This window comes from Peromyscus eremicus, chromosome 3, assembly GCF_949786415.1.
Source record: "Peromyscus eremicus chromosome 3, PerEre_H2_v1, whole genome shotgun sequence".
Taxonomy (NCBI): Eukaryota; Metazoa; Chordata; class Mammalia; order Rodentia; family Cricetidae; genus Peromyscus; species Peromyscus eremicus.
The window spans coordinates 70,861,504-70,887,287 of NC_081418.1; the positions used below are offsets into that span (position 1 = coordinate 70,861,504).

At 38.0% G+C, this 25,784-nt stretch overlaps 1 long non-coding RNA gene across 1 annotated transcript; it reads left to right on the top strand.

The window, feature by feature from the left end:
* On the top strand, positions 1-25,068 carry LOC131906981 (uncharacterized). The gene is made up of 4 exons (XR_009378264.1): positions 1-1,049; positions 10,485-10,580; positions 19,999-20,072; positions 24,963-25,068. It is a non-coding gene; the product is annotated as an uncharacterized LOC131906981 (long non-coding RNA).
* Positions 25,069-25,784: the final 716 nt, after the last annotated feature.

Sequence of the window (25,784 nt, forward strand, 5' to 3'; positions counted from 1 at the left end):
CATTTAGTGATAGTCTGACGGTAACATACACTTGTAGTGGTACTCTAGTGGATAATTATGCCTGAATTTAGGGTGGTGGTGGCTGTCAAATCTATCATGGTGGAGAGGTGCTTGAGCATAGACAGTGGCCATGGGAAACAACATGTGTCATAAGCCTGACTGTCATGCACCCTTGTCCTCAACTCTGCCTGAGAGTGGGGAACCTTTTGGTCACATTCACTGGTAACTTATAGTCATGTCATAAGCAAACCTTTTTTGAAGAGATTTTCCTAGTTGCCCCTTTGGAAACAGTTATTCTGAGCAACTAATGATTTCTACAAGGAGGATACAGACTTGCATGAGAGTGCCACATAGCATATGTTTTAGACTATCTCCTCTTTCTGTGATAAGTGAGGACTAGAAAATAAATAAATGAAAGAGTAAAACTACCAGTGTGTACTGAAATATGAATTTCCTATAGTTTTTTTGTTGTTGTTTTTGTTTTTCGAGACAAGATTTCTCTGTGTAACTTCACACTTGTCCTGGAACTCACTCTGTAGCCCAGGCTGGCCTCAAACTCACAGATATCTGCCTGCCTCTGCCCCCAAGCACTGGGATTAAATGCGTGTGCCACCACCACCTGGTACCTCCTGTCATCTTTAAAATAGTCACCTCAGGCCCGAGTGATGGGATTAAAGGGGTGCGCCACCACCGCCTGGCGAATTTCCTATAGTTTTAATGTGTCACATTATTCTGATGCCTTTTACATTTTATTCAGCCGTTTACAAATGTAAAGGTTGTCCTTAACTTAGATGCTGTACAAAAACAAGTTGTTACCCTGAGTGCATTTTCGTTACAAAAAACTTTGAGGTAGAGAGAGTAAGGAGACTGAGATGCTAATTCCCTTCATCGCTAAGGGTCACAAGTCCTTACAATTATTATTATTTTTAATGCTCTATTTTATTCTTCTATTTGAGTTTGGGAACCCAAGAGACAAAACCGTATACAAACAAGGAACCTCCAGCCAGCACAGCAGGGTGAAGTCCCAGAAGAGCAGTGTCTCTAGGAAGGTAATTAACACATTACTAACAGTAGTCACTTGCAGAGGTCAGGCCCTGTGGGAGAGAAGCTAACAGGTTTTGTCAGACTTAGGTACAGGTGTGTTAGGAAGTGGAGTTGGGGTCTCTAATAGCGGTACTAGACCCTCTAAGAATATATTGTAAAAGGTTTCCTATGTTGTTCCCATTTTGATGAAAACAGCTATATTTTTATGATGAGTTGAGGAGGATTCATACTGCAAACATTTATCAGAAGAATTTTTTGCCTCATTATATTGCTTTCTCAAGACCTCACATTCCTGTAGGTAAGTGCTACATGAAGTCATTTAATACATGGCTTATCGATAAACTTCAGTAGAAGCCATCAGCTACTGGCCACCAAATAACTCGTTAACATTACATTGAGTATAAGGCTTGGAATTTCTCCGTACAATCCTGCAGTGTCTACCTTCCCGCCTTCCTCCTACTTGCTAGAAATGTAAATGGTACATATTTTGTTGCTTTTGATTCAGGTTATGTCTTGATTGTGGATAGCATGGTAAAATCTCCATCTTTGGGGAGGAAATGCATGATGAACAGGGCATGGCATTTAAACATCAGTTAGCTGTCCAGAGCTACTTTTGTTAATGTGAACACTACATTGTCTTCCACTCTGGGCAAGATGGAAGGGTATTCTGAGAGAGGGCCTGTTTGTTCATTCAGTAATACTGAACCCATTGCTTTGGCATAGCTTTATAAAGGAAATGGGTATTTTGCTGTGAAGCACAAGATAGGCTTTAAAATCATTGTCTTCTTAGTTAGAATTGCTTAATTATTTTATATTTGAAGTCTTGACATTTGATTGGTTGGTTTAAATAAGACTGTAATTGCACCTGTGGTTCTTGATAAATTTTAAGTCTACTGAATTTATTAGTAGACTATTAAAAGCAATAGAGTTTTTTGTTTATATTTTAAGAGACTTAAGATTTGGGATAATCTCAGCAGAACCTTGAGCAGATTTTTTTTGGAATAGCCACAAGATGTAAAGACAACAGATATTTGATAGGGATATGATAGTTATGGGAGTTTTTCAGACGGAAACTAAGAACAGGTGAGAACAGTTACAGACCAGCATTCTGTACTCAGATTGATAATCTGAGTCTGGATTTTTTAATCAGTCTTTGGTCACATATTGTCTGAAACTGGAAGGAATTGGTAGTATTTATATTTAGAAGCAAATTATTCTGAGACATTGAGCTTAAAAATGGAGAGCTTTAGCTCTGACTGGCACAGATTTAGAGTGTTGTTTTAAGCCCAAGAGTATAATGATTGTAGTGGTTAGTATTCTGTGTAGTAATTACATTAATACTACACATGCTCTGCCTTCCTATCTTGGCATGTGATCTCTTTTGCACATGTTCCTGTTGCCTTAGTCCTGTAACAGAAAAACCTGTGGCTGCGGACATTATAAAGAAAGGGAAAGTTTTGTTTATCCTGCAGTTCAGAGGATGAAAATCCAAGACTATGCAGCCCCATCTGTTTGGCCTCTGCTGAAGGTGTCATGGTGGGTGGGCCACAGTGGTAGGAGTCTGTATAGAAGACATTCCAAGTCACCGCAGGAATCCAGAAGGATTCAAGGACTAATTAATGCATTTGCTCTCTCAGGAGCTGATGCAGTGTTGAGAATTATGTAGTGTTGAGAATTACACACACCCTGAAGCCCCACCCCCTAAAACTTTGATCATCTCTCAACACAACCAAGCTGAGGACCAAGTTTCCAGAAGATGAAACTTTGCAGTGATTGTAAACACTCAGTGGTCATCCTGTCCCTGCTTCACTGCCCTTCATCACTAGTGATGGGGGGGTGTTGCGTCCGCCTCGACCAGCAAGGACGACGCGACGCCAGACTCTTCTCTAAGCAGTTTATTCAGGAACCTTGAACAATCTTCTGACCCCGGGGAAAGTCATTTTCTTGATGGAAGTCTTGTGGAAGACTTACTTTAAAAAGTGATTGTGAGACATTTAGTGAATCCTTTCAGTACCTCAAGTCTAAACAACCGGCAATTCTTTGGATGACCTTTCGCTCAGATATTTGAATGCTTAATGTGTGTCAAAAAGCACTATTAATGACTTTTGGACTACGCAAAATAGGTCACCTAAACTTTGCTTTATTCATTTCCTGTTTGCATCATCCTCAAAAGTAATGGTTCTATAAAGACTACCTGAAAAAGAATGAACAAAGAATTGTCACACACAGGCAGATAATAGAAAACATTGACTTTCCTTAATGGACTTAAAAATTGAACCTGCATGAAGTAAGTTTTCTAAGAATCCCTGTGATGCAGTCTTTTCTATTGACATGAGTTATGTATGTTCCTCCAGGACTGCTTTGGATGATTCATTAGAGAATCTGATCTTAGACGGGTAAAGCACTTGCTGGACAAGGTTAAAATATAACAAGTTACCTTGTTTCCGCAATGTATTTTGCTACAGTGTGGAGTTGGCTCATTCACCAGACTGCCGTTTTCATTTTGTTGGACATATTTTGTTCCTTTACAGAAGTAGCTGTCAGTTTTCAGAGCTGGAGATTTCATTTCCTGTTTTCTCCTTTGGCCTCTTGAGCGCCCTTTCCCTGGTAGCTGAAATTCTACCTGTGAGAAAACCATGGTAGTTTAGAAAGAAGATAGGTGAGCTGCATCTTGTCCTGGCTTCGTAAGTTGTTCAGCTTGTATTTTTAGGAAAATTTTTTCTTAGCAGATAATCCTACACATACCTACCACTGAACAGGTCTCACTGGCAGCTGAAACAGCTGTCTTCTCAAGTTAGACTTCAAGACTTTGACTGTGCATCCTGTATTACTCGCCATTAAATTTGTTTGTTTACAGAAATTGATTCATTTTTCTTCTTATTGGTAGATTTGAAACAACTTTTCCTTTTAAATAAATTTGGAAAATCATGAGGTTTAGGGCTTGACTACTTGTAATTATGATTAGCAGTAATTAGAGTTCTTTGTTTGGCCTCTAATTGTGCTGCTCTTACCTTTGTAGAACGCAAGCCAACTTGATTTAGGTTTTCAGTGTTGTCTGTGGATCTAGGTGGAAGAGGAAATAGGCATAGTGTGTGTGTGTGTAACTTCTGTCTCACAGATGGTGTCAGACTTGAGAGATAAGATCTACATAGAAGTAGTCATGATATATAGAATGAATATATAGGCCAATGGAGGGCATTTGGGTTTTAAGCTCTTGAAAGATTACATGGTAAAATTTGATCTGGACTTCAAGAGATGGAAATAGGTTTTTTAACAAATACAAGAAAACAAAGCATATTTTACTTGAGCAAAACCACAGAGGTGGCATAGTGCTATCTTGGAGAAAAAGATCCAAAATTGTTTCACTAAATTTATGTTAAGATAATAATGAGGAATAGTATGAGAAGCCGAGTACAGAGACAGATGGCTGTGTGCGCAGTAATGATCGTGCACACCAGGAGCCAAGACGCAGCAAGCCAGAAGCAGAGCTGAGTTCTGCCACTTTGGATTTCTTTCCAGTTGGACCTATATTCTCTTTAAGTGAGCAACTGAACCAAGTGAATTTCTAGGCTCCTTTTATTATTTCTAGCTCCACCATTGGAGATGGGAGAGGACAACTGCCATATTTGGAGATCAGAGAGAGCAAATGGAGATTACTTTGTAAACACATTTGTCTATTGTTAATTTGTTCCACTGTTTTTATATTCAGTTCATATATACTTAGAGAAGCTTAAGCCTATCTATCAGTTCCTTCTAGAAATTATTAGCCAATTCAAGTATTATAAAGGTGAAAATATAGGAACTGCATCAGTGCCATCCACACAGCCAGCCTACCGTTGGACCTGGCTGCCTTTCTTTCCCTGCTGCCTGGACTCTGATGATGTGGGAAGGACAGCTTCTCCTCCATTGTGGTGGTGAGCAGGGCTTAATCAAGTTGAATGTAGATAATTTACTGCAGTTGTAGAATAGTACATTGCTATGTAAATCTCACAGAAAGGACTAGAGATTAGGGCTTTCTATTGATAAAGGGCTTGCCTTATTTTGCTGGAGGCCCTGGGGTTGAGTTCTGACAGCACAAATAGTAAGAACAGGGCCTGAGTACTTACCGCCTCTGTCCTTCTGCAATAGGTTCTGACTGATGGTAAGGGTGAGTTTTGCATCATTTTTGTTTTGGGGGGAGGGAAAATCTCACCGTTACTTGTCCTGCTAAGGTTGGGCATCCGTTCTCTTTTACTTATGATTGGTTGGTTTCTAGGAGAAAATAATGGACACATTCTGAGTAAAAATAGGGTTAGGTCATTGAGAAAAAAAGAATCTTTTAATCTTAGTCATCAACTATGGACAAACAGTAGATACTTGTATGATGTTCACAGTTTCATTTTACACACAGTTTAATTGATATAGTAGGCATGTCACAGGAGTGTGGATTTTATATTTAGGGAATGCCTTGGATAGGAAAAGAACAGTCACTGCTTGCTGAATCCCTTCTGTGCTTTAGGTCTGTTGAGTCCAGCGTGTACCTAGCATTATCAACATTTTCCTCATCATAGCTTGTAGTACAACCAGTATTGGTACCCAGATACAAATATTTTGGGGTTTCAAAATTAAGTTTTATTAGACTACTAAGCTAATAAGAAGATAAATACGTAGTAAATACTCTTCCTTGCTCTGCTGTGATATTGAAATCATTAAAGTCTAGGAAAAATACAAAAGGAAGCATGATTCCTGTAGAGAAGGGATATTTTAAGAAAGATTACTATAGAAAGACACCTTATCAAGCTCTTGATGACACTCTTAATTCAGAGTTGATTATGGTAGAAGATGGGGGTGACATCTGGAAGTGGAGTTACATATATGTATTTAACCATCACTTGCTTGTTCATTCTTGGATTTTTGTGTCTTGATCTCTTGGGTCCCGAGTCTTTGAATATTTAAAGACACATATTTCTTGAATCTCATTTTTTCTAAGAGTTATGAAATTACTCCCACACTATATCTCAATTAATAACTATATTAGTCTATGAATAATTTCTGGACTTCCCTTTTTTCACTTAACATTTCCAGCCTCATAAGTTTCTTCTAGGCAACATGGTTTTGATCAAAGACTTCCCATCTCCTCCCCTGGGCGTTCTTCACTCCCTTGATTTAGTGGAGTGCATGCTCTGGAAGCTTCTTGACAATAGTCACAGGAAGTAAAGGCCTTGCCTGTCTGAAACAAAAACTGTGTCTTCAGCCCCATGGAAACATGGAGTACTGTAGGCGTGTCTTCACTGAAATGCCTGGTAGAACTTTGGAATTACTGTTTGACTTGTCTTCTGGCTTCCAGCTTTGTTGAAGACTAATGCCATTCAGATTCTGAAAAGTAGTCAAACCTCTCTATCTCTCTACAAAAACGAAAAAGGCCTGGGCTTTAGATTTTGCTTTGACTGTCTTTTTTCTTCTTGAACATTTTACTTTAAGTCTCTTGCTTTTTAATTTCACAGTAATATACTTTGGCATGGCTACCTGTTTTCATTTATTTTTAGTCTTTCATTCTAAATACTGATTAACTACAGTTTGGGACTATGTTGGATTCCCTCTTTCCTCAGTTCTGCAGTTCTGTTTAATTGGCTAACAGAGCACCTGAACTGATCTTATTTTATTATCCGCCTTCCTTGAAGTTTGGTCCTACTTCAGGCTGTGTAGAGTTGTGGTGAAGGACTTTGGAGCCAGAAGGGCTGTTGGAATCCTCTTGTGGCTAATTCCTAGCTATAGCCATGTTCTTAGCCCATCTGCTTTTACCTTTAATGTATTAAGACTAAATTCAAAGTATGCAGGGGTAAATTGTTATATTCAAAGTATCTAGATAATCTTCTCATACATAGTAAATGTTAATTATTAATTGACAATAGTATTACCTTAAATGAAGAACCCATCCTTCTATGTGAATTTTTAATTTCTATAGTTTTTTTTTTTTTAAATTGTGTGTGTGTGTGTGTGTGATGTGTATTTGAGTCCCATATGCCATGGTGTGTGTAGAGGTCTGAGGACAGCTCTATGGAGTCCATTCTCTCCTTAGACCTTTCCTTAACCTGCTGAGTCATCTCTCCAACCCTAATGCCTTTCTTCCATTGCTGTTACTGTTCTAGCCTCTCATTCTTGTTTCACCGATGCAGCAGCAATTGAGAACAGTTACGGGGGCGGGTTTGTGTGTCTTTAACATATAGGATGGAAATCAAAGAAAGTAACCAGTAACAACCCACGTGAATCAAAAATCTTAAAAGTTTAGGAAGGATCAGGATTTGAACTGTTCAAGTTTCCTTCTGTTTTCTGGATTGACATTTGTATGTTAAAGATCTTTTCTAAATTCCTCATGATTATATTCAAATTCTATTTGACCTGAGTATATATAGGTATATTTTGTCCTCTGTATATCACATCAAGGAGTGCTTGGGGCTGTTTAGAAATTTTGCCCATTTTAAAAACTACAGTATTTGCCTTTATTCATATTGATTTTTAAGAGTTCTTTGTATGGTAATGATACTGCCCATTTGTTTTTGATAGATAATATAAATATTGTTTGCCATCTTTTGAATTTGCTTCCGTGTATTTTTTTCCTTTCCTTTGTTGTATTGTGCCTAATAGAAAGGTCCCTTTAAAACCCCCATTGACTGTTTTATGTCGAAGATAGGACTTACAGTAGACCAAGAACCCTTGATGTCTGTTTTTTCTTATACATAGACCGTGTGTGTGTGTGTGTGTGTGTGTGTGTGTGTGTGTGTGTGTGTGTGTCTATAGGTAGACTGTGAAGAGGGTTCTTTTTCAGTGTGAGATTTGTCTTTATTCCTGTTCTCTTCTTTTTTCACTGTCCTAGTTTGGTCTTCAGTTGCTGTGACAAACACTGACCAAAGCAACTTGGGGAGGAAAGGGTTTATTTCAGCTCACAGTTACAGTCCATCATTGAAGGAAGCCAAGGCAGGAACTCAGAAGCAGGAGCTTGAGTAGAAACCTCAGGAATGCTGCTTCTGGGCTTGCTCAGCTACCTTTCTTATACCTACCCAGTGATAGTACCACCTACAGTGGACTGGACCTTCCTGCATCAGTTAGCAGTTAAGGAAATGTATTGCAGACATGGAAAAGGCCATTCTGATCTGGGCAATTCTTCAGTTGAGATTCCCTCTTAACAGGTGACTCTAGGTTGATAGGTGAAGCTAACTATGACACCCACTGCCTAGTAGAAATTCTGAATTTCTTTCTGTAGTAAGTATCTCCCACTCCCCTCTCCTGTTCTGGTATTGGTCTCTAAGCATTTTAAAAATATGGAACAGACAATATTCTGGGCTCACTGGTTTTTCTCCCTACCTAGATGCAAAACACTTTTCTCCGTGGAGCTCTTTCTTGTGTAGAACTGACTCAGAGAAACCTCAGGTTTTCAAATGTTTTTGATGCTGTGTGCCATGAATTGCAACCTGAAGGCTTGTATTTAGTCCTTGCAGCAATAAATTTTAGCCTCATGTATTACTATTAGGAAGTCATGGGGCATCCTTGTCATCCATCTTGGCCTTTGAGAATTATGGAGTGAGACTTTGCTACCTTAACAGCACTTAAGATACTGTTTGAGCAATCTTGTCATCTCTTTCATGTATTTTCCTACTCTTTTGCTGCTGACTTATATCAGATTCTTCATTTCTCCCATTTGAAGTTTTATTTACTCTCAGTTTAGTGAATTTTGAGAAGTGGAAAGAAACAGGTATAACCAGTGCTCTTAACTGCTGAGCCATCTCTACAGCCACAATAAATTTTTTTTTTTAAGTTCAGACTGTTTGACTTAGGGAAATGGAATTCCTGACTGAATGGCATGGGAACTCTTTCCCCCTGGCTTTGTATTAGTTGTGTTTGAGCTATGAGTCTAGCCTAACTCATCAGGCTGCCTGTGACTTTGATCTCACAGTTGAGAGAAGACAGTTCCTATAAGAACCTGCACATCCTAGAAGTAGAATGTCTCTTTCCTCGCTGGTTACTCATCTCTCAGAGTGCTTCTCTTCCTTCTCTCTGCACATCATCTACCCCAGGGCCTCCTGGAGGCCTCCTTTCCTGTACTTGTCTTGGTTTCTGTCTTCTCAATTCAGCTTACATCTGAGTCTCCATGAACATTCCAGACTGTGTCTTTGTAAGTGAGGTAACTAACATTTTCCCATTTAGTATGCGAGTTTGATTTTAATAGAGCACTTCAGGCAGATATTAGTCCACATTGAATATTGTATGAAAGAATCTAGCATTTAAGTATTAAAAGTGACTGTGAGTGCATCTCTTGGTTTTTTTGCTCTTCCTAATTTGCATTAGGACTTAGTATGGTGTGGCAGAAAGGCCACTTCTTCGTCAGTTCTTCATTACTATAATGAAGTACCAAGCACGACCGATTGCATAAGGCTGCTTTAGCTCACATTTTTGGAGGCTCGTGGACTTGGCACTTGGCATCAGTTTGGCACTGATAAAGGCCTCATGGTGATTGGCACCACAGTGGTGGGTGTGGGATGAGGATGAGGATATGGAGGGGAGGGATTACCTTGACACACAAGAAGCCAGGGAGCCATTAATGGCTTAGGCTGAGCCTTGCATAACAACTTAGTGTTGGGAAAATTACTCTGGAATCTCATCAGAACTGCTTTAATATTTTGGAGCACATGTATGTCCTCAGTGACCTAACAACCACCTACTGGAACCACATTCTGAAGGATTGCACTTCAAATGAGTTGGTGATGAAGCTTTGAACATAGGAACTCTGGAGGTGCAAATGCAAACCATCTCCAAGTGTAGCAAGTGGTAATGTAAACCTCAGGAGTCTTAGATGATAGACCTGTTTTGTTGTTCTCAAAGCTTTTGCATTCTTTATCAGTGTGTGTTTAAATTATTGGATTGGGTAGAATAGTGCTAAGGTATTGCCATAGTTACTTTCCTGTTGATGTGAAGAGATGCCATGACCAAGGCAACATATAGAAGAAAAAGTTTATTGGGGCTTACAGTTTCAGAGGGTGAGTCCATTGACCATGGTGGGGGAGCATGACAGTAGCAGGCAGGCATGGCCCTGGAGCAGTAGCCAAGACCTTACATGCTGAGGCGACAACCTCAAGGAAGAGAGAGAAAGAATTTTAAATTTTTTTTAAAAATCAGAAACGAGAATAACCTAAGTGATAGGAATCCATAAGGGAATTTATGACGGAGCGCACTCTTCTCGTTTAACATGATTATTAACGTAATGGGACAATCTTCATACACTGATTTAAATCAAGAGTGAGCTCTAGTCACAACCCCCCTCCCCAATTGAGTTGTACGTAAGTACTACAATGCATTTCTTAAGTCTAATATTGAAGTTTTAAATACTTTTGGTCTTCCATGACTTTTGAAAACTATAGTTTGATATTCAGAATAGTTAAATAACTTGGGTTTCCTTTACATTTTAGGATTTAAGTGCCCGGTATGCTCAAAATTTGTACCTTCAGATGAAATGGATTTGCATCTTGTGATGTGTTTAACAAAGCCAAGAATAACCTATAATGGTAAGTTCAATGCCTTAAATAACATTGTAATTTCGCATTGCCATAAATAATGTGAATTTCATGTTTGAAGCAAAATTTAAGGGCAGGGAAGGATTCAAATTCTCATCTCAAGATACCTTTGTATGTTAATTAGGTTATATCTATTAGTAAGTGAAAATAAATACATTTTCCAAGACAATTTAATGGCAAGAGTGGCATTGTCTTTTATGTTTTTTAAATTCTTAATATCTGGCTTGATAACAAAGAATTACATCTTTTCCACAGTTAGTTTTTTTTGTAATAGGGCACATCAGATATCCTGGAAAATTCCACTGGGACACAGGAGAGAGTGGAAATGAAAAGGCAAATGATGTGACCATAAAAATAGGATGGCCAAGATGCTGAATACAGTCGTTTAGGTTAGGTCTAAAGAAAAAGGAATGTTTGTCATGACTTTGTTCAGAAAAAAATGTTTAAGATATGTAATAAGTGGCCGGGCGTTGGTGGCGCAAGCCTTTAATCCCAGCACTCGGGAGGCAGAGCCACGCGGATCTCTGTGAGTTCGAGGCCAGCCTGGGCTACCAAGTGAGTTCCAGGAAAAGGCACAAAGCTATACAGAGAAAACCTGTCTCAAAAAAAAAAAAAAAAAAAAAAAAAAAAAAAAAAAAAAAAAAAAAAAAAGATATGTAATAAGTGGAGGACTGGAGAGATTTCTCAGTGGTTAAGAACACTTGTTGCTCTTTCCAGAGAGGCCAGGTTCAATTCCCAGCACCCCCATGGTAGCTCACAACTCTGTAACTCCAGTTCCAGGGGCCCTGACACCCTCTTCTAGCCTCTATGGGCACTGCACACATGTGGTGCACAGACATACATACAGGCAAAGTACCTGTACACATAAAAATAAATAACTCTTACACAAATGTATAATAAATGATACATTGTTAACAGTAGGTATAGGGTTTGTTCATAAATAGACAACTGTGGGAGGAAATAAGTGTAGGAAGTGGAGACTGAAACGTTATCTGTCTCTTTGAACCCACAGATAAATTTCATTTTTGTGCTACCTGGCAGTTGCTTTAGGTCTAGTGTGTAGGACCAGGGTTCTCTCCTGACCCTAGGAATATAGTCTTTGGTGTCATCACAGAACAAGTAGAATAAATTCAGGAATTAAAAATTAAATTGTTCCTCCTGGTTAATAGAAAAACAAACTTGAGTGGGATTTTGTGGTGTTTGCCTGTAAATAACTTTAGCATAGCTGAGTCTGAACTCATCCTGGGCTGTTTACATAGTAAGACCCTGTCTCTTGATGCAAAGAAGTAAGTAAATAGAGGCACTTGGTGCGTACCTAAATGCCATTAAGAAAAAAAGAAGAAATGACATCTGAGGCTTAGATATAAAGTGCGTGGTGAGAATACTAGTAATTAGCAAAATCTGTTGAAAGACTAAGTTTAGCAACTCTCTTTTGGGTACTTATGTATAAGATACTATGCTAAGTGCTATGATATAGCGAAGAAGACAGAGCTTACGGCCTATCGAGTCGATGAGATGAATATATTCTTCAGATAACTTTGTCAAGTGTTTTAGGAAGGTAGTGTCTCTAGCCTTAGTATCACAGTGGTGACAAGCATTTTTTTTTTCATTTACCAGTGTATAAGTGGAAAGAACGTCTAGCCTTTACTTTGAATAGTAAATGTATTGGTTATGTCCTAACTTTTTTGCCTTATGAAATTGTCTTCTTTACATAATCTAGTTGAAATTCATTTACTAAAAATTCTCATTCAAGTTCAGAATCTGAGGCTAAACGTTGATAGTTTTGTTTCTGTACTTGCTCCATTGTTCTGCCATTATACTTCATAATTATGTTTATATATATATATACATATATGTATATATATATATCCATAAAATAACTGTCCTTTAATGTTAACCCCTGGCTTTTAAAAATTGCAACTACATTTCATTGAATTAAAAAGCATATATTTGCACATAATCATAGTATTCTGTAATTTAATTTTTTTATATCTAGACCACTATCTAAATGTTATGATATTTGACAGATTTTCATTTCCTGACTTAACCGTGTTTAAGTTATTAAATTTGTCTACTAGATTGTCTCCAAGTGTAACTAAATACAGAGGCTCTTGTCTTGGTGAGTGCTAAGCCAAGGAGTGCAACCCAAGGACAAAGAATGGAGAGAAGCCTTAGCTTAGCTGGTAGCAAGTGAGGAGAGCACGAGGTTTACTACCAAAGTATTGTTCTCTTGTGGTGTTGGGGGTCTTCTGGGCAGGTTTATTCGAGGTTGCCTGAATGAATGAGTCAGAGTGACTCTGTGGCCTTAGCGAGCCCTCTAAATTTTCCTGTAGAGTTTTAACTATAGAAAAACAAAACAAAACAAAACAAAGCCGCTTGAAAGGCATGTTAGCAGTCTTTAAAAAACAACAGCCTTCTCCTCAAGTGTTAACAGTTTGCCCCTAATGCTTCCTATTCTACTTAGTGGTTATTGGACCCCACACACACACACACACACACACACACACACACACACACACACACACACACACACACTCACTCACTCTGCTCTGCTAGGAAACAGAGTTAAAGCCATTTTGAAAAATAACTAGGCCTGGGTCTTTCTATAAACATTTACAGCAAGAAGCAAAACTTTCATAAATTTTAGATAGTTTTTCATTTTAAAACTAGCCTATGGGCTGTGATGACACACAGGTGAGTGAAGAAGGATCTTTGGCTGTACATTATGATCTAGGGCTTACAGAGAGGTGGCACATTGGTAAAGTTTGTATCTATCTTGGGTGTGGGGAATTCTAATTGGGTTAAAGGCAAAGCCCCAGAATACCACTTACCACATTGATGGTGAGTCTGATTGGAGGTGGCCTCTTTAATGCCTAAGCAAAGCATCTGTTATATTATGTTATCATAAAGTTTAGAGCAGGTGAGTCAGAGACTTTGAAGCTGAGTCTTTCTGGTCACAAGGCTGCTTATAGTTTTGTGTTTGAATTCCTAAATGTTGACACCAACTCAACTAGATTGGGCCTCTAAATTACGTTAATGCTTAAACAAGAATTCTTATTCAATATGATAATACTTAGTCACTTGTATCTTGTGCAGACTTCCAGAAGTAGCTAGATCTGAAAATTTGAAATTTATTTATAAAGTGTATATTAACTACCTATAAAAATTCGCAATTAGAATAGTCAGGCTTATTTTCAGACACCTGTATTTATAGAGGAACTCTGAGAGAAGGTGAGTTCCAGACACTTGAATATAAGCTGATGATCCAGAGCTTGAGATTCATCCCACAGAGATACTATACATGCTCCTATCGAGGAACCTGGTCTGTGCATTTGTTTGGGTTCAGAGAACCTGTGTCCTTAGTGTCTAGGTTTATTCCTACTGCAAGAGAAGATGTAGCAGTGGTTCTGTTAGACTCCTCAAGAGTGTGCCTACAATGACTCACTTCTCACTTACTGTAGTATTACAGCGTGGGGGCCATGCCCTGGTACACAGCTGACGGACATTCAGAACCAGGTCTAGTACTGGCTTTAGTGGTCTGGACTTTGTGAGCATGTAAGTGTCATCTGAAAGGAAATTCCTAGCAAGCGCTCTGCGTGTTTGTCTTTGTCTTACTGAAACACTCATAAACTTTCTGTAGGATAACCATGGCACTGGGGGCATGCTGCTTTTTCTTACTCAGCATTAACTTGCTGAATGGATGCTTGCTTTGAACTTGAGTAGTGTGTGTGTGTGTGTGTGTGTGTCATTTTCTTCTCTTTTAAAACAAAAAACAGCTTAATTTATTAAATTTAGTTAGGTTTGTTTTTAAAACAGAATCTGTAGCCCAGGCTGGCCTCAAACTTAATAAACTACTTGCTTTGGCCTCTCCAAGTATTGAGATTCTGGGCTTTTTCTTTTTTGTTTGGTGTTAGAATGTGTTGGTAGATTTTTCTAATGGTCTAATTGAATTGTATTGATTTCTGATATTGCTGGATTTTTACATCTTTGATCATGAAGTGTTTAAAAACATTGCTACTGAGGTTACCCACAGGCAAAGATTATGAACCAGACACTCTTCCTTTGCTCTGAAGTCTATAATTCAGGAAGTTCTGCCTTCTCATCAGCTACAATACAACGGTGAATCCATTCGCTCTTAAAGATGACTGACAGGTTCTTCAGTCCAGTCATATTTATCACTTCCTCAATGCATCTGGGAATTTTGTTTGAAAATAATCCTTTTCTATGTCAGAGTGTGGTGGAACAGTTATTATATAATGACATACCCAGGAGGTGGGGGGCAGGAGAAGCAGGATTACATGCCAGCCTGGGCTACATGAGACCCTTCTTCAACTACACAAAATCAATAATATTTTCCTCTAAATTTTATATTTCATCAGTGTACATTTCATATGTTTCTCACATATTTTACTCTTTAAAATATCTTTGGTTGTATTTTTTTTTTTCATTGCAATATGTGTTTTTGTACTTCAGGCAAAGCTAAAATATTTAATTGATATTTTCAAGAAGATAATAGTTTTAAATAAAGCTAAAATTTATTAATGCTAAGTACCAAATACCTTATTTCTTTTCATTCTCTATATTTTAATAGTAAACATTTTAAGAATAAATTTTTAATAGCTTTGCCAACTCAATATGCTTTATTCCTTTTACTAATTTTAAAGGTAATTTTGGTAGAGAGATATAGTGGGAATTGATTTTGATTTTGATGTTATAGAGCACTGTTCATACCACTCTGTTTTTGAAATTCATTGATTATTTGTGGTTAAATACATCATTGCTTTCTGTAAATAATGATTATAAGCTGTCATAGTTTTAGCTGTAAACTTGACAGAAATCTATTGATTATTTGTGGTTTAGTTGTCAACTTGACACAAATTGATTATTTATAGTTAAGTACACCATTGCTTTCTGTAAATAATGATTATAAGCTGTCATAGTTAGTTTTAGTTGTCAACTTGACCCAAACCTAGAGTCACCTGGGAAGAGGAACCTCACTGAAGAATTATCTTGATGAGATTGATCTAGGGCCTTGTCTCTAGGGCATTTTCTCAATTGCTAATTGATACAGTGGGCCCACCCCACTGTGGGTGGTGCCATTAGCCTGGGCTGAATTAAAAGGTAGCTGAGGGGCTAGCTATTAAGAATATTTAACTGCTCTTGCAGAGAGCCCAGCTTTGTTTCCCAGGACCCACATGGCAAGCTCACAACCCTCTAACTCCAGTTCCAGGGGATCCAATTCCTTCTTCTGACCTCCTCGGGCACCAGGATGGTATGGTATGGACCACAGACATACATGCAGGCAAAACATTAATATACATAAAAACAAAATTTTCAAAAGGTAGCTAAACATGAGCCTGTGGACAAGCCAGTCAGCATCATTCCTCCTTGGTCTGTACTTCATGTCCTACTTGATTTTGAGTTCCTTCCTTGACTTGCCTCAGTGATGGATTGTGACCTGAAAGTATAATCTAAATAAACACTTTTAGCCCCAAGTTTCTCTCAGTCAAAATGTGTCACAACAACTGAAGCAACTAGAACCTAAGTGAAGTATGTTTTCTGTAGAGTGAAAAGGTCTTGTGCGCTTTTGTTTTGTTGTTATTTGTTTGACATAGGTTCTCACTATCTATCCTTGAGCACCCTAACTGACTTGGTACTCACCGTGTAGACCAGTGGGGCTCAGACTCAGATCTGCCTGCCTCTGTCTCGGTAGGGATTAAAGATGTGCCATCACACCTGACTACTTCAGCAGCTTAGTAATACATAAATTGAGTTGGTTGTGTTATGGAAATATTCAATGGCCTTTCTAAGATGGCATTATTTGATCTACATAAATCTGACAGATTTAGAAATTTTAGTAAAATCCCCCACTGTAACTGGTTTTACCAATTTTTCTTGGATCTAAAGTCACTTCAGTTGTGTTGGTGCTAATAGCCTAATAGGAATTTTTCTGGTTTTATATATTTTGATTATGTGTACATGTTCATGTATGTGCAGGTGTTTTTACACATGTATGCATATGTATAGGGTCCAAAAGTTAATGTTCTCTTCTGTTACTTGATCTCCATTTTATCTTTCGAGACAGGCTCTTACTGTAACTCATCAATTCATCTAGACTAGCTAACCAGAGAACTCCAGGGACCTGCTGTCTCCACCTCGCCGGCTCTGCTTTTACATGGGTGTTGGGAATCCAAACTCCATTCCTTATGCTTGCTTCTTAATGCTTGCACACTGAGCGCTTTGCACACTGAGCCACCTCTAGCCTTTGGCTCTATATATTTCATAGCTGTGTTATTTGCACAAATATTATGCAGTTTATTTGAGCATCCTTTTTGTATTAGAACTTTTTAAAGACAGGTCTCATGTAACTGAAGCTGGACTTGAATTCTCTGTATAGTTAGACCTGAACTTGAACTTCCCTTATACCCCCCATCCACCTCCTGAACTGTTGAGATGGCCAATTACACACAACTATGTTTGGATCTTTTCTGTTATATTTTTGGTTTATTGTGAGTGTTTTGCCTGCATATTTATGTATACCACATGCATGCCTGGTACCCATGGAGGCCAGAAGATGGCATCATAGTCTCTGGAACTGGAATTACCAATGGTAGTTAGCCACTGTGTGGGATCTGGGAACTGAAACCAGGTCATCTTTAAGAACAAGTGCTCTCAACTGTTGAGCCATGTCTCTAGTCCCTAATGCCGCATATATATATTTTTTCTTTTCTTTTTTAACTGTCTCATATAAGGTTTTAGCCATATTCTGTTTTAATGTCATCGTTTGATGGTGATGATGATTTTGCAGTACTGTGGATCACAGCCCAGTTTGTGCATACTAAGCAAGTGCTCTACCCTAGTCATTTGATATTATTTTGATAAGCACTTCTCAACCTGTAAATGCTTTGTTTACCTTGCCATAACCAGTTAACCTGCCATAGTTGTGTGAACTCTGGTATAACATGTGAAACTCTGGTCTGGGGTCAAAATCAAAGGATTCTGTTACTCATGAAATACCAACAGACAGAAAAGCCTTTTGTCTGTCCTGAAGCCTTGGCTGTCACGTCAGTGAGTGGCTGTGATGAAGAGGAGCTCCAGGAAGCCATGCCTCTTGTATGAGGCACATCCTCCCTTAGCTCTGGAACTGATTCTGCTGTACGGGTGTCCATTAAGAAGATGCCCTAAGGATACAGAAGCACCAGTTTAAGACCCAGGGAGAATGGCCTTCCAAATGGGGTTGCTTTGATTGCTTTTGACTGCCATCTTTGTTCTTACTCTGTTTTAAAATGTTCTTTTCTTTCTGAATAGGTATGTTTGCATGGTTACAATGCAGAGACAGAAAATAGCCAGTGAAAAGCCCCCTCTCACCTTAGCAAGCCCCAGTTCTCTCCAGAGATGGCTTGTGTTTCTTACACTCCTTCCAGCATAGAGAGTATTTACGTGTGTGTCTGTTTTGTTTTGTTTTTGTTTTTTGTTTTACATAAAACTCAGGGTCTCATGAATGTTCTCTACTGCTAATCTATGTCCCCATTCATGTTTATGTAGACATATTCATATGTTCTTTCTACATATACTTTACATGACCATTCTGTACATAATTCTGAACTTTTATATATGTCTTGTAGTCACGCTCAGTCAAGGTTATATGTACTTTTGCATTCTTGATAATAATCATACGTTGTAGTCCTAGAGGGATTAAAGTTCTTTTCTGGATTTGTTTTCTATTGTTGCATTTCTACATGTACAGGTACACATACACACATAGTGTTAAGAAATTACATTTAAAAAAAATACTTTTTCTAAATATGTGGTCCTCGTCAGCCTGAGAATTTCACACACTTAAGGTTATCTAAAACAGTTTTTGGTGTGTGTGTGTGTGTGTGTGTGTGTGTGTGTGTGTGTGTGTGTGTGTTTAGTAGACCATTAATCATCTCAGTATAACCTGCCCCATGCCAGGTGCAATACTAATAGTCAAGTATTAGTCATGTCTTGCCACTGCTTTATGAGGTAGCTGCCACCTCCAAATGCTCCTAAATAAACTACAAGTTTAGAATCAAACCTGAAGCTGTCTTAGCTATACACATGTGGTAGTTTTGTTTTAATGGGCTTAAGCTTGGGTTTTTTGTTTCTGTATTCAAATTTATTGCCATTTTGAGCCTACCTTTATACATTATTATAATTTTAAAAGTACACAGTAATAAATTAAGCTTGAAAATCCTGTAGAAATAATGGATTTTTGTTTTTTCAGTAACTGATTTTCCCCTCTGTAGTAGTGATTCAGAACAGATGAACCTGAATCTTAGTTCAAAGCATAGTTTGATCTTTTTTTTTTTTTTTTTTTGTGGTTTTTTTTGTTGTTGTTGTTGGTTGGTTGTTTTTTTTTCCATCTTCAACAGTTTAAGGTTTTACGAATAGAGTGCCATTTATGACAGTATTTGATTACAATATAGCAAATAATTGTCATTTTATATGTTTTCTTTTTGTGGGAAAGAAAAGGAACCTAGATTAAAAGTTTGGAAGATTAGGAAACAATGCCACAGGGTGCTCATTCCTTAGGTGCCTTGCATGGCTGTTTGCAGCCTGTAAGGAACTTAGTTTTATTCAGTACTTTGTTTTGAGTTTGCTTTTAGGTCACCTTGGGAATGGAAATGTGATTGAAAACCATCTCTTCATCCTTTCTGTTCCAGTTTTCCCATTCCAGATCCAAGTCCATTTCACTTTGGTCACATTTTCTTGGAGATGTCAAGTGTGAATTTCCCAAGTATTTCCAGGCATATAATTTTTAAGTTATTAAAAATTCTGCTTTTAAATAATATTTTTGTTTGCCTTTGAGACATGTGGACTACATTACTGTGTAGCTCAAGTTGGCGTCCAATCCTGCATGCTTAGGATTTTAGAACTGAGCCATCACTGAAAGCTAAGGAGTTGATCTTATTTTTAGATTGTAATAGTACAGTTGAAGGGTAGCTGCATGATTAATAGACTCCATTCTTAGTTATATTTACACAAAAGAAAGCATACACATGCTGACTTTGGAGGCGTTGGGGCAGAGAAGCTAGTCATTGCAAGGTGAGCCAGAACACGATTCTGAATGGGTCAAGAACCAACACTCACCAGGGATTTCCAGTTTGAAGCACACTAATAAAGGTTAATACCATATTTTTATTGATATATTTAACTTAAAAATCAGCCTCACTTTGTTAAATATCATTTATAAGCTGTGTTACAGTGTTTAAATAAAACAACAGCTTATGGATCTGAACTGTCAAATATTAGTATTAACTCTTTAAACTAATTAAGAGATAATATCTGAAAATATTAATAAGAGCTCCCACTTTTCATTATTTGAGTAATTGCTTTCTACTAATATTGTGATTTTTTTTTTTTTTTTAATTCTTGATTTTTCTAGGGATTATTTCACATTTCAGCTGCTTTTGTTTTCTTCTGCTATCATTGAGGGGTCAAGAAAAAGTAAAGCTTCAGGTAAAACGCCTGATCCGTGATAGTGCTCGGCATCGTATTGGCTGGAAAGATGAACCTCCTGTTTGGATGCTTGTCTGAAAGTGACTGTGGTGATTTAGACTTGTGCATGGAATCCTGGCTGCCTCACACTCGGCCTTGGTTTTGTTTTGGCTTTTGGAGATTTTTGGCTGTCTGCTTTTCTTCATGTTGTCTTGAGCCACAATAACTATATGGATATGTGCTTGGACCTGCTAAATATTTAATTTTGCATAGTTGGCTGCTTGAATTGTAAGTAATCTCTTTGGACAATGCAAACTTAAAGAGCTTGAGAAGCTGTAAGTGAAATATCCATTTACAGAAGTTTATAATGAGCTTTTAAATGTATGTTCATTAACATATATTTTGAGGTTTGATATTTTACCACAAGTTGAAAATTCAAGAGCTGATTCCAGTCGGTATGTGGCCACTGTAGATGGCATAGATAATACTATTGCTTTTATAATAGAACATATTGTTGGCCAGGATTGCTTTTAAGCTGCTGAAGCAGTGGAATGTGAGGACTTTGTACTGCCACCTTTACAATGTGTTGTTAAGGCCTAACGATGATGTGTGACCAGTCTCAAGAACACTTTCCCCAGGGGCTGGAGAGAAATACTTCTGTGGTTCAGAATGGGCTGCTCTTACAGAAGACCCCAGTTCAATTCTTAGCACCTGTATCAGGCCACTCACAACTGCATAGGACTCCAGCTTTGGGGGATCCAAGACCTCTGACCTGAGGGCACTAGCACACACAGTTTTTTTTAAAAAAAAGAATACTTTCTCTAAATATGTGGTCCTCTCCAGTTTGAGAATGTCACACACTTAAGGTTGTCTAAAATTGTTCATTTGCATCAATATTTATGCTACTTTAATGTGAAACTTTTTAAAAATGAGGGAAAATTATGCCTTATAGCAAAATTCATGAAGTAGGCAAAAACCTATTTAATTAGCCAACCTAAATCCAAGTTTTGGTCCTAGAACACAGCTAATTTAGTGCTTATGTTAAGTTGCTTAACTTCCTTGAGGCTTTTTACGCCTGTGTAAATGTAGATAACCATCTTTACTGTATAAGATTAACATAAAATACAAGTATGTCCAAAAGAATGTAATAAAGTGAGGTTTGTATTGCCTCATGGGAATGAAGCCACAGCATAGGCAGTATTGGGCATACTCATCTGCATGCTTTTGTTCTAGTCTGGCCAGGAGGTGTGCAAAGATGGCTAGGTCAGAAGTGTGTCAGATGTTCCTTCAACATGGATTTCTTTGAACAACTGGAGTATCAGCATGAGGAGGAAAAGGAACAGGATGCTAACTGGCTTTGTTTTTTGAAGAACTCCATAAAATCTTTCCTACTAATAAAACAAATTTCATGGAGTGTTTTGTAACTTACAAAGTATTTTACATAATTCTTTAAAATCTTAACTGTAATATTTTGAATATATTTCCTATGTTGATACTAGAGACAAGTAATAGGATGTTTCAGAGGTTGATTATTAAACTACTAGCAAAATGGAAATCTGTATTAAGTTTTCAATTTTCAACTTTTTAATTTAGTTCTGTTTTTGTTTTTGAGACAGGATCTCACTATGTAGTTTGGGCTGTCCTCGAACTCACTATTGTAGACCAGGATGACCTTGAACTCATGGAGAGATACTCTTACCTCTGCCTCCCAATTGCTGGGAGTAGTGTGCCACCATGAGCAACTCATAAATTTTTGTGGGTGGTCTCACCCTCCCCCCACCCCCATTCTCACCATGTATCCTAGCTGTCGGTGAATACCCTCCTCTCATCTTGGCCTTATGGGTGTGGTTATAGGAATGTCCACAGTGCCCAACTCAACTTCCTACTCTGACCTGCTGTTCCGGCCTCTCCCTTCTTTAATGACCAATCCCCTTTCTGAAGCAGGTGTATGTTGTAAAACTCTGAGAAGCTCAGATACCTGTTTCTGTGTTGAGATTGAATGCCCCCCTAAGGGATTCTGGTACCCACCTCTTGTTAAAAGTCATCATCTTAGCTTTCCCTTATCTGAATGTCACAATTAATACACAGATAATAAGGAGCCAGAGAGGTAGAATGGTATGCACTGTACCAATTTCACTCTTAACTGCTCCAGATGTGTTTGCCCTGTGGTGGACATTTGAAAAATGCAGTTCAGTTTTCACATTGCATGGTGACTTTTTTTTTTTTTTTTTTTTAAGTAAAAATATTTTCGGGTAGATTTTATAGGGGGGCTTTAAATTTTGAAAAACTGAGCATTTTTTGCTTGAGACAGTGATTATGAGGTTTTACTTTAAGAATGAATATATTCTAATTTATTCACTTAGCAGATTACATTTGAGCATTGAGTAGCTGGAGTGTTAACATTGGCTTTTAATTGTCTGACGGAGTTTTACAGGAAGCTGTTACCAGCAGAGGTCGAGCTTTGGCTGTAAGCTGCTGTCTGGGGTGTTTGTGTGTGGGTGTGCTTGTCTTGATACTGAAAGTACAGTTGTGATTGTACTGGAACTGAATAGAATTAAAGATCAAAATAACTGGCTTTGATACTGCATTCTGAATTAAGGTAGAAAGTATCTGAGAGTTCATACTTGCCCCCATCAAGTTGAAAACAAACAGCATTCATTATATAGAATTCTTAAAATATAATTCTTATTTTTAATCCTTATATTCTTAATATAATTTTATAGGTTGGATTTGCCTTTATTGTGTGAGTTTTATATGTAGAATAAAATACTATTTTTAAATAAAAACTTCAATTAGATATTTTAGCTTTAATAAATACTAAAATTGTCATAGCAAAGTTTTTTAAAAAATGCTTATTGTAATAAAGAAATGAGCCTTGGTTATAGGTTAGCCTAGAAGTGTTAGAAGTCATTTATTTTTCTCTCAATATATTCAGAGCGTGTTAAAGTTCTACATATTTCTATTTCATGGTGAATCTGTAATGTGGAGTTACAGGAAAATGATAATGGCATTGGTTTTTCACATGCTCATCTCATTCATCTTATTTTGTGATGAGACTTGAGAGTTGTTTTCTACTGAAGTCTGAACACAGTGTTAGCTAGAAGAGACTGCTATGTTTTAAGATCATTGTGTGCTGCAGTTTTGATTGCTTTTAATTATCTTTTGAGACAAGGTCTCTGTATGACCCAGGCTAGCCTTGAACTTGCAGTCCTCCTACCTAAGCTTTCTGTATACTAGGATTGTGTGTCATAACTTATGGGAGTATATTTTTCTTATTTGGGGTTATATAAAACCAGTAATGTCATAATCAGTTATGGGTTGCATAAAAAAATAGTGCTTCATTTTTGAAGTTTATTAGAAAATTCATTCATACATTTGTTTGATTTATCTTTGCAGATACACTCTATGTGGTAGGAATATACTGTATTTTTTAGAATTACAGACCTTTACGAAGTGTTTGTTTTCTCTCTCTATTTTGCAATGCTGGGGATGAAACCTTTTGCTCTCCCTGCTATCTGTCTATTTAGTGCTTTGACTGTGAAATGGGTCCTTAAATGATAGGCTAGACACTAAGACTTCAGTGGAGATAAAGGGAGAAAACAGAAAAAGGGAAAGGCTGGGGTCCTCAAGGGTTGATGATAATGGCCCCTCCAGGGTCAACAGAGAAACAATGAAGTTCAGGAACGTGAAGGAAATGGTATAATACTTTATCTCTGCAGTAGTTGTTGCTGATCATAATGCATTAGCTTTTGAGAGCTGATACCTTTTTTTTTTTTTTTCCTCCTCACGGAAGTTGTTCATTACCAGGCTTTTCTGTGGACCAAAATAGACTATTTTCCCTCCATCTGCTGTCTCAGAATGAATCATTGAGAGGGAGCCACACTATTGTCTGCAAGTCTCTTATTCGTACTCTGCAGTGATGGCATGATTTTCAGCATTTTTAAAGGGCACAAAGGATATCTAGCTAACGTGCTAGTTCAAGCAGGGTTAAAATTGAACATTCGTCTGGGTGTAGTGTTGCACATCTTTATTCCTAGCACTCAGGAGGCAGAGGCGGAGGAGGATCTCTGTAAACTTGAGGTCAGCTTGGTGTACATAGTGAGTCTAGGTCAGCCAGGGCTGCACAGTAAGACTCTGTCTCAAAAAACAAACAAACAAACAAATAAATAAAATAACATTGAAACAATTTAAATGACAATTTCAGAACCCTTTGAAGGCATATCTGCTTTGGAATAAGGGGTTTTCCCTTGAAAACGCCACAGAGTTTTCAAAATACCCTCAGTGCTGTCTGGAAGCCACTCAGATCACTGTCTAGGGTTGGTGTGGCATTAAGGGCTGTGAAGAGTTCCCTCCTGTACCCAGTCTCAAACTCTCAAGCTTCTAAAGTTGCTTTCAGAATTTAAGCAAGAGCACTGATAGCCTTCTGCCCTTTTCTTTCTTTTTTCTTTTTTTTAAGATAAGCAGCTTTTTAGCAGTTTCCTGTGGTGATTTCTCTTTGTTTCCTTTAATTAAAAACCTTAGAGTGGTGGTTTATATTCATGTCTTTTCAGCCATACTCTACTAAACTTTTTTGAACTATCTTGGACACTACACTAATATTGATATATAGCAGAAAGAATATTAACTACAAATTACAAATGACTGAGTTGTTGATCTTTTGGGATCAGAACCTTGTGTAAGTTGAGAACTATGGTAGTCTGTCGTGGCTTACTCTTATGCCTCAGTGCAATGGGAATGCAAGGCACTGTCCAGAAGCAGATCTGATGAGCGTCACTCAGTGGGAACAGTACTTCAATTACAGGTGCTGGGTTTTGTATAGTTGTACAGGTAGAGGAAGTCATTCTTTGGTGGGTTTTGTTTTTCAGTTTGATGGCTAGTTTTCTTGTACTGAATTCATTGTTTTCTTCACAGAGGATGTTCTGAGTAAAGATGCTGGGGAATGTGCAATATGCCTTGAAGAATTGCAGCAGGGAGATACCATAGCACGACTGCCTTGCCTGTGTATATATCATAAAGGGTAAGTTTAGTAGTACTTTAACTAAGTTGTTACTAAAGCAAAGTGATTATTCTTAGTTTCAAACATTATAGTTAGGGCTAAAAAGTTTCTTCTTCATTCAAACTCTTCTGCCAAATTTAGAATCTCAATAATACCCCACCCACCAACCTCCCTTTCTCCCCTTTGCTCGGATAAAATTTGAACATACATCTGTTGTATCTAAAAGACTGCCATTTCTAAAGCACTTAGTGTGGTGCAGGTGTTTGCACCTAGCAGCAGGTGGTCTGTGTAAGCCTAGCAGCCACTTCACTTCACAGCTGGGAAATGAGATAGGAGGAAGTTTCTCCAGACCTCTATTTCTAGCAAATGGCAAACCAAGATTCCAACAGATTGGGAATTCCAAGAGGTTGACTCCAAAGCCCATCTGGTGTTTTGTACATTCTTCTTGCTTTCAGAAGAACACAGAACAATTTTTTAGTTTAAAAAACAAAGCCAGGTATACCACTTCTTTAATCCCAGCACTCAAGAGGCAGAAGCAGGTGACTCTGTGAGTTACAGGCCAACCTGATTTACATAGTGAGTTCTGGGCTACTAGACAGACCCTGTTGCAAAAACCACCACTATTTGAGGTAGCCACATAAAGAATAGAAAATTAGGGACTGGAGAGTTGGCTCAGGGGTTAAGAGCACATACTGGTCAGTTCAGTTCCCAGCACCCATGTCAGACAGTTCACAACC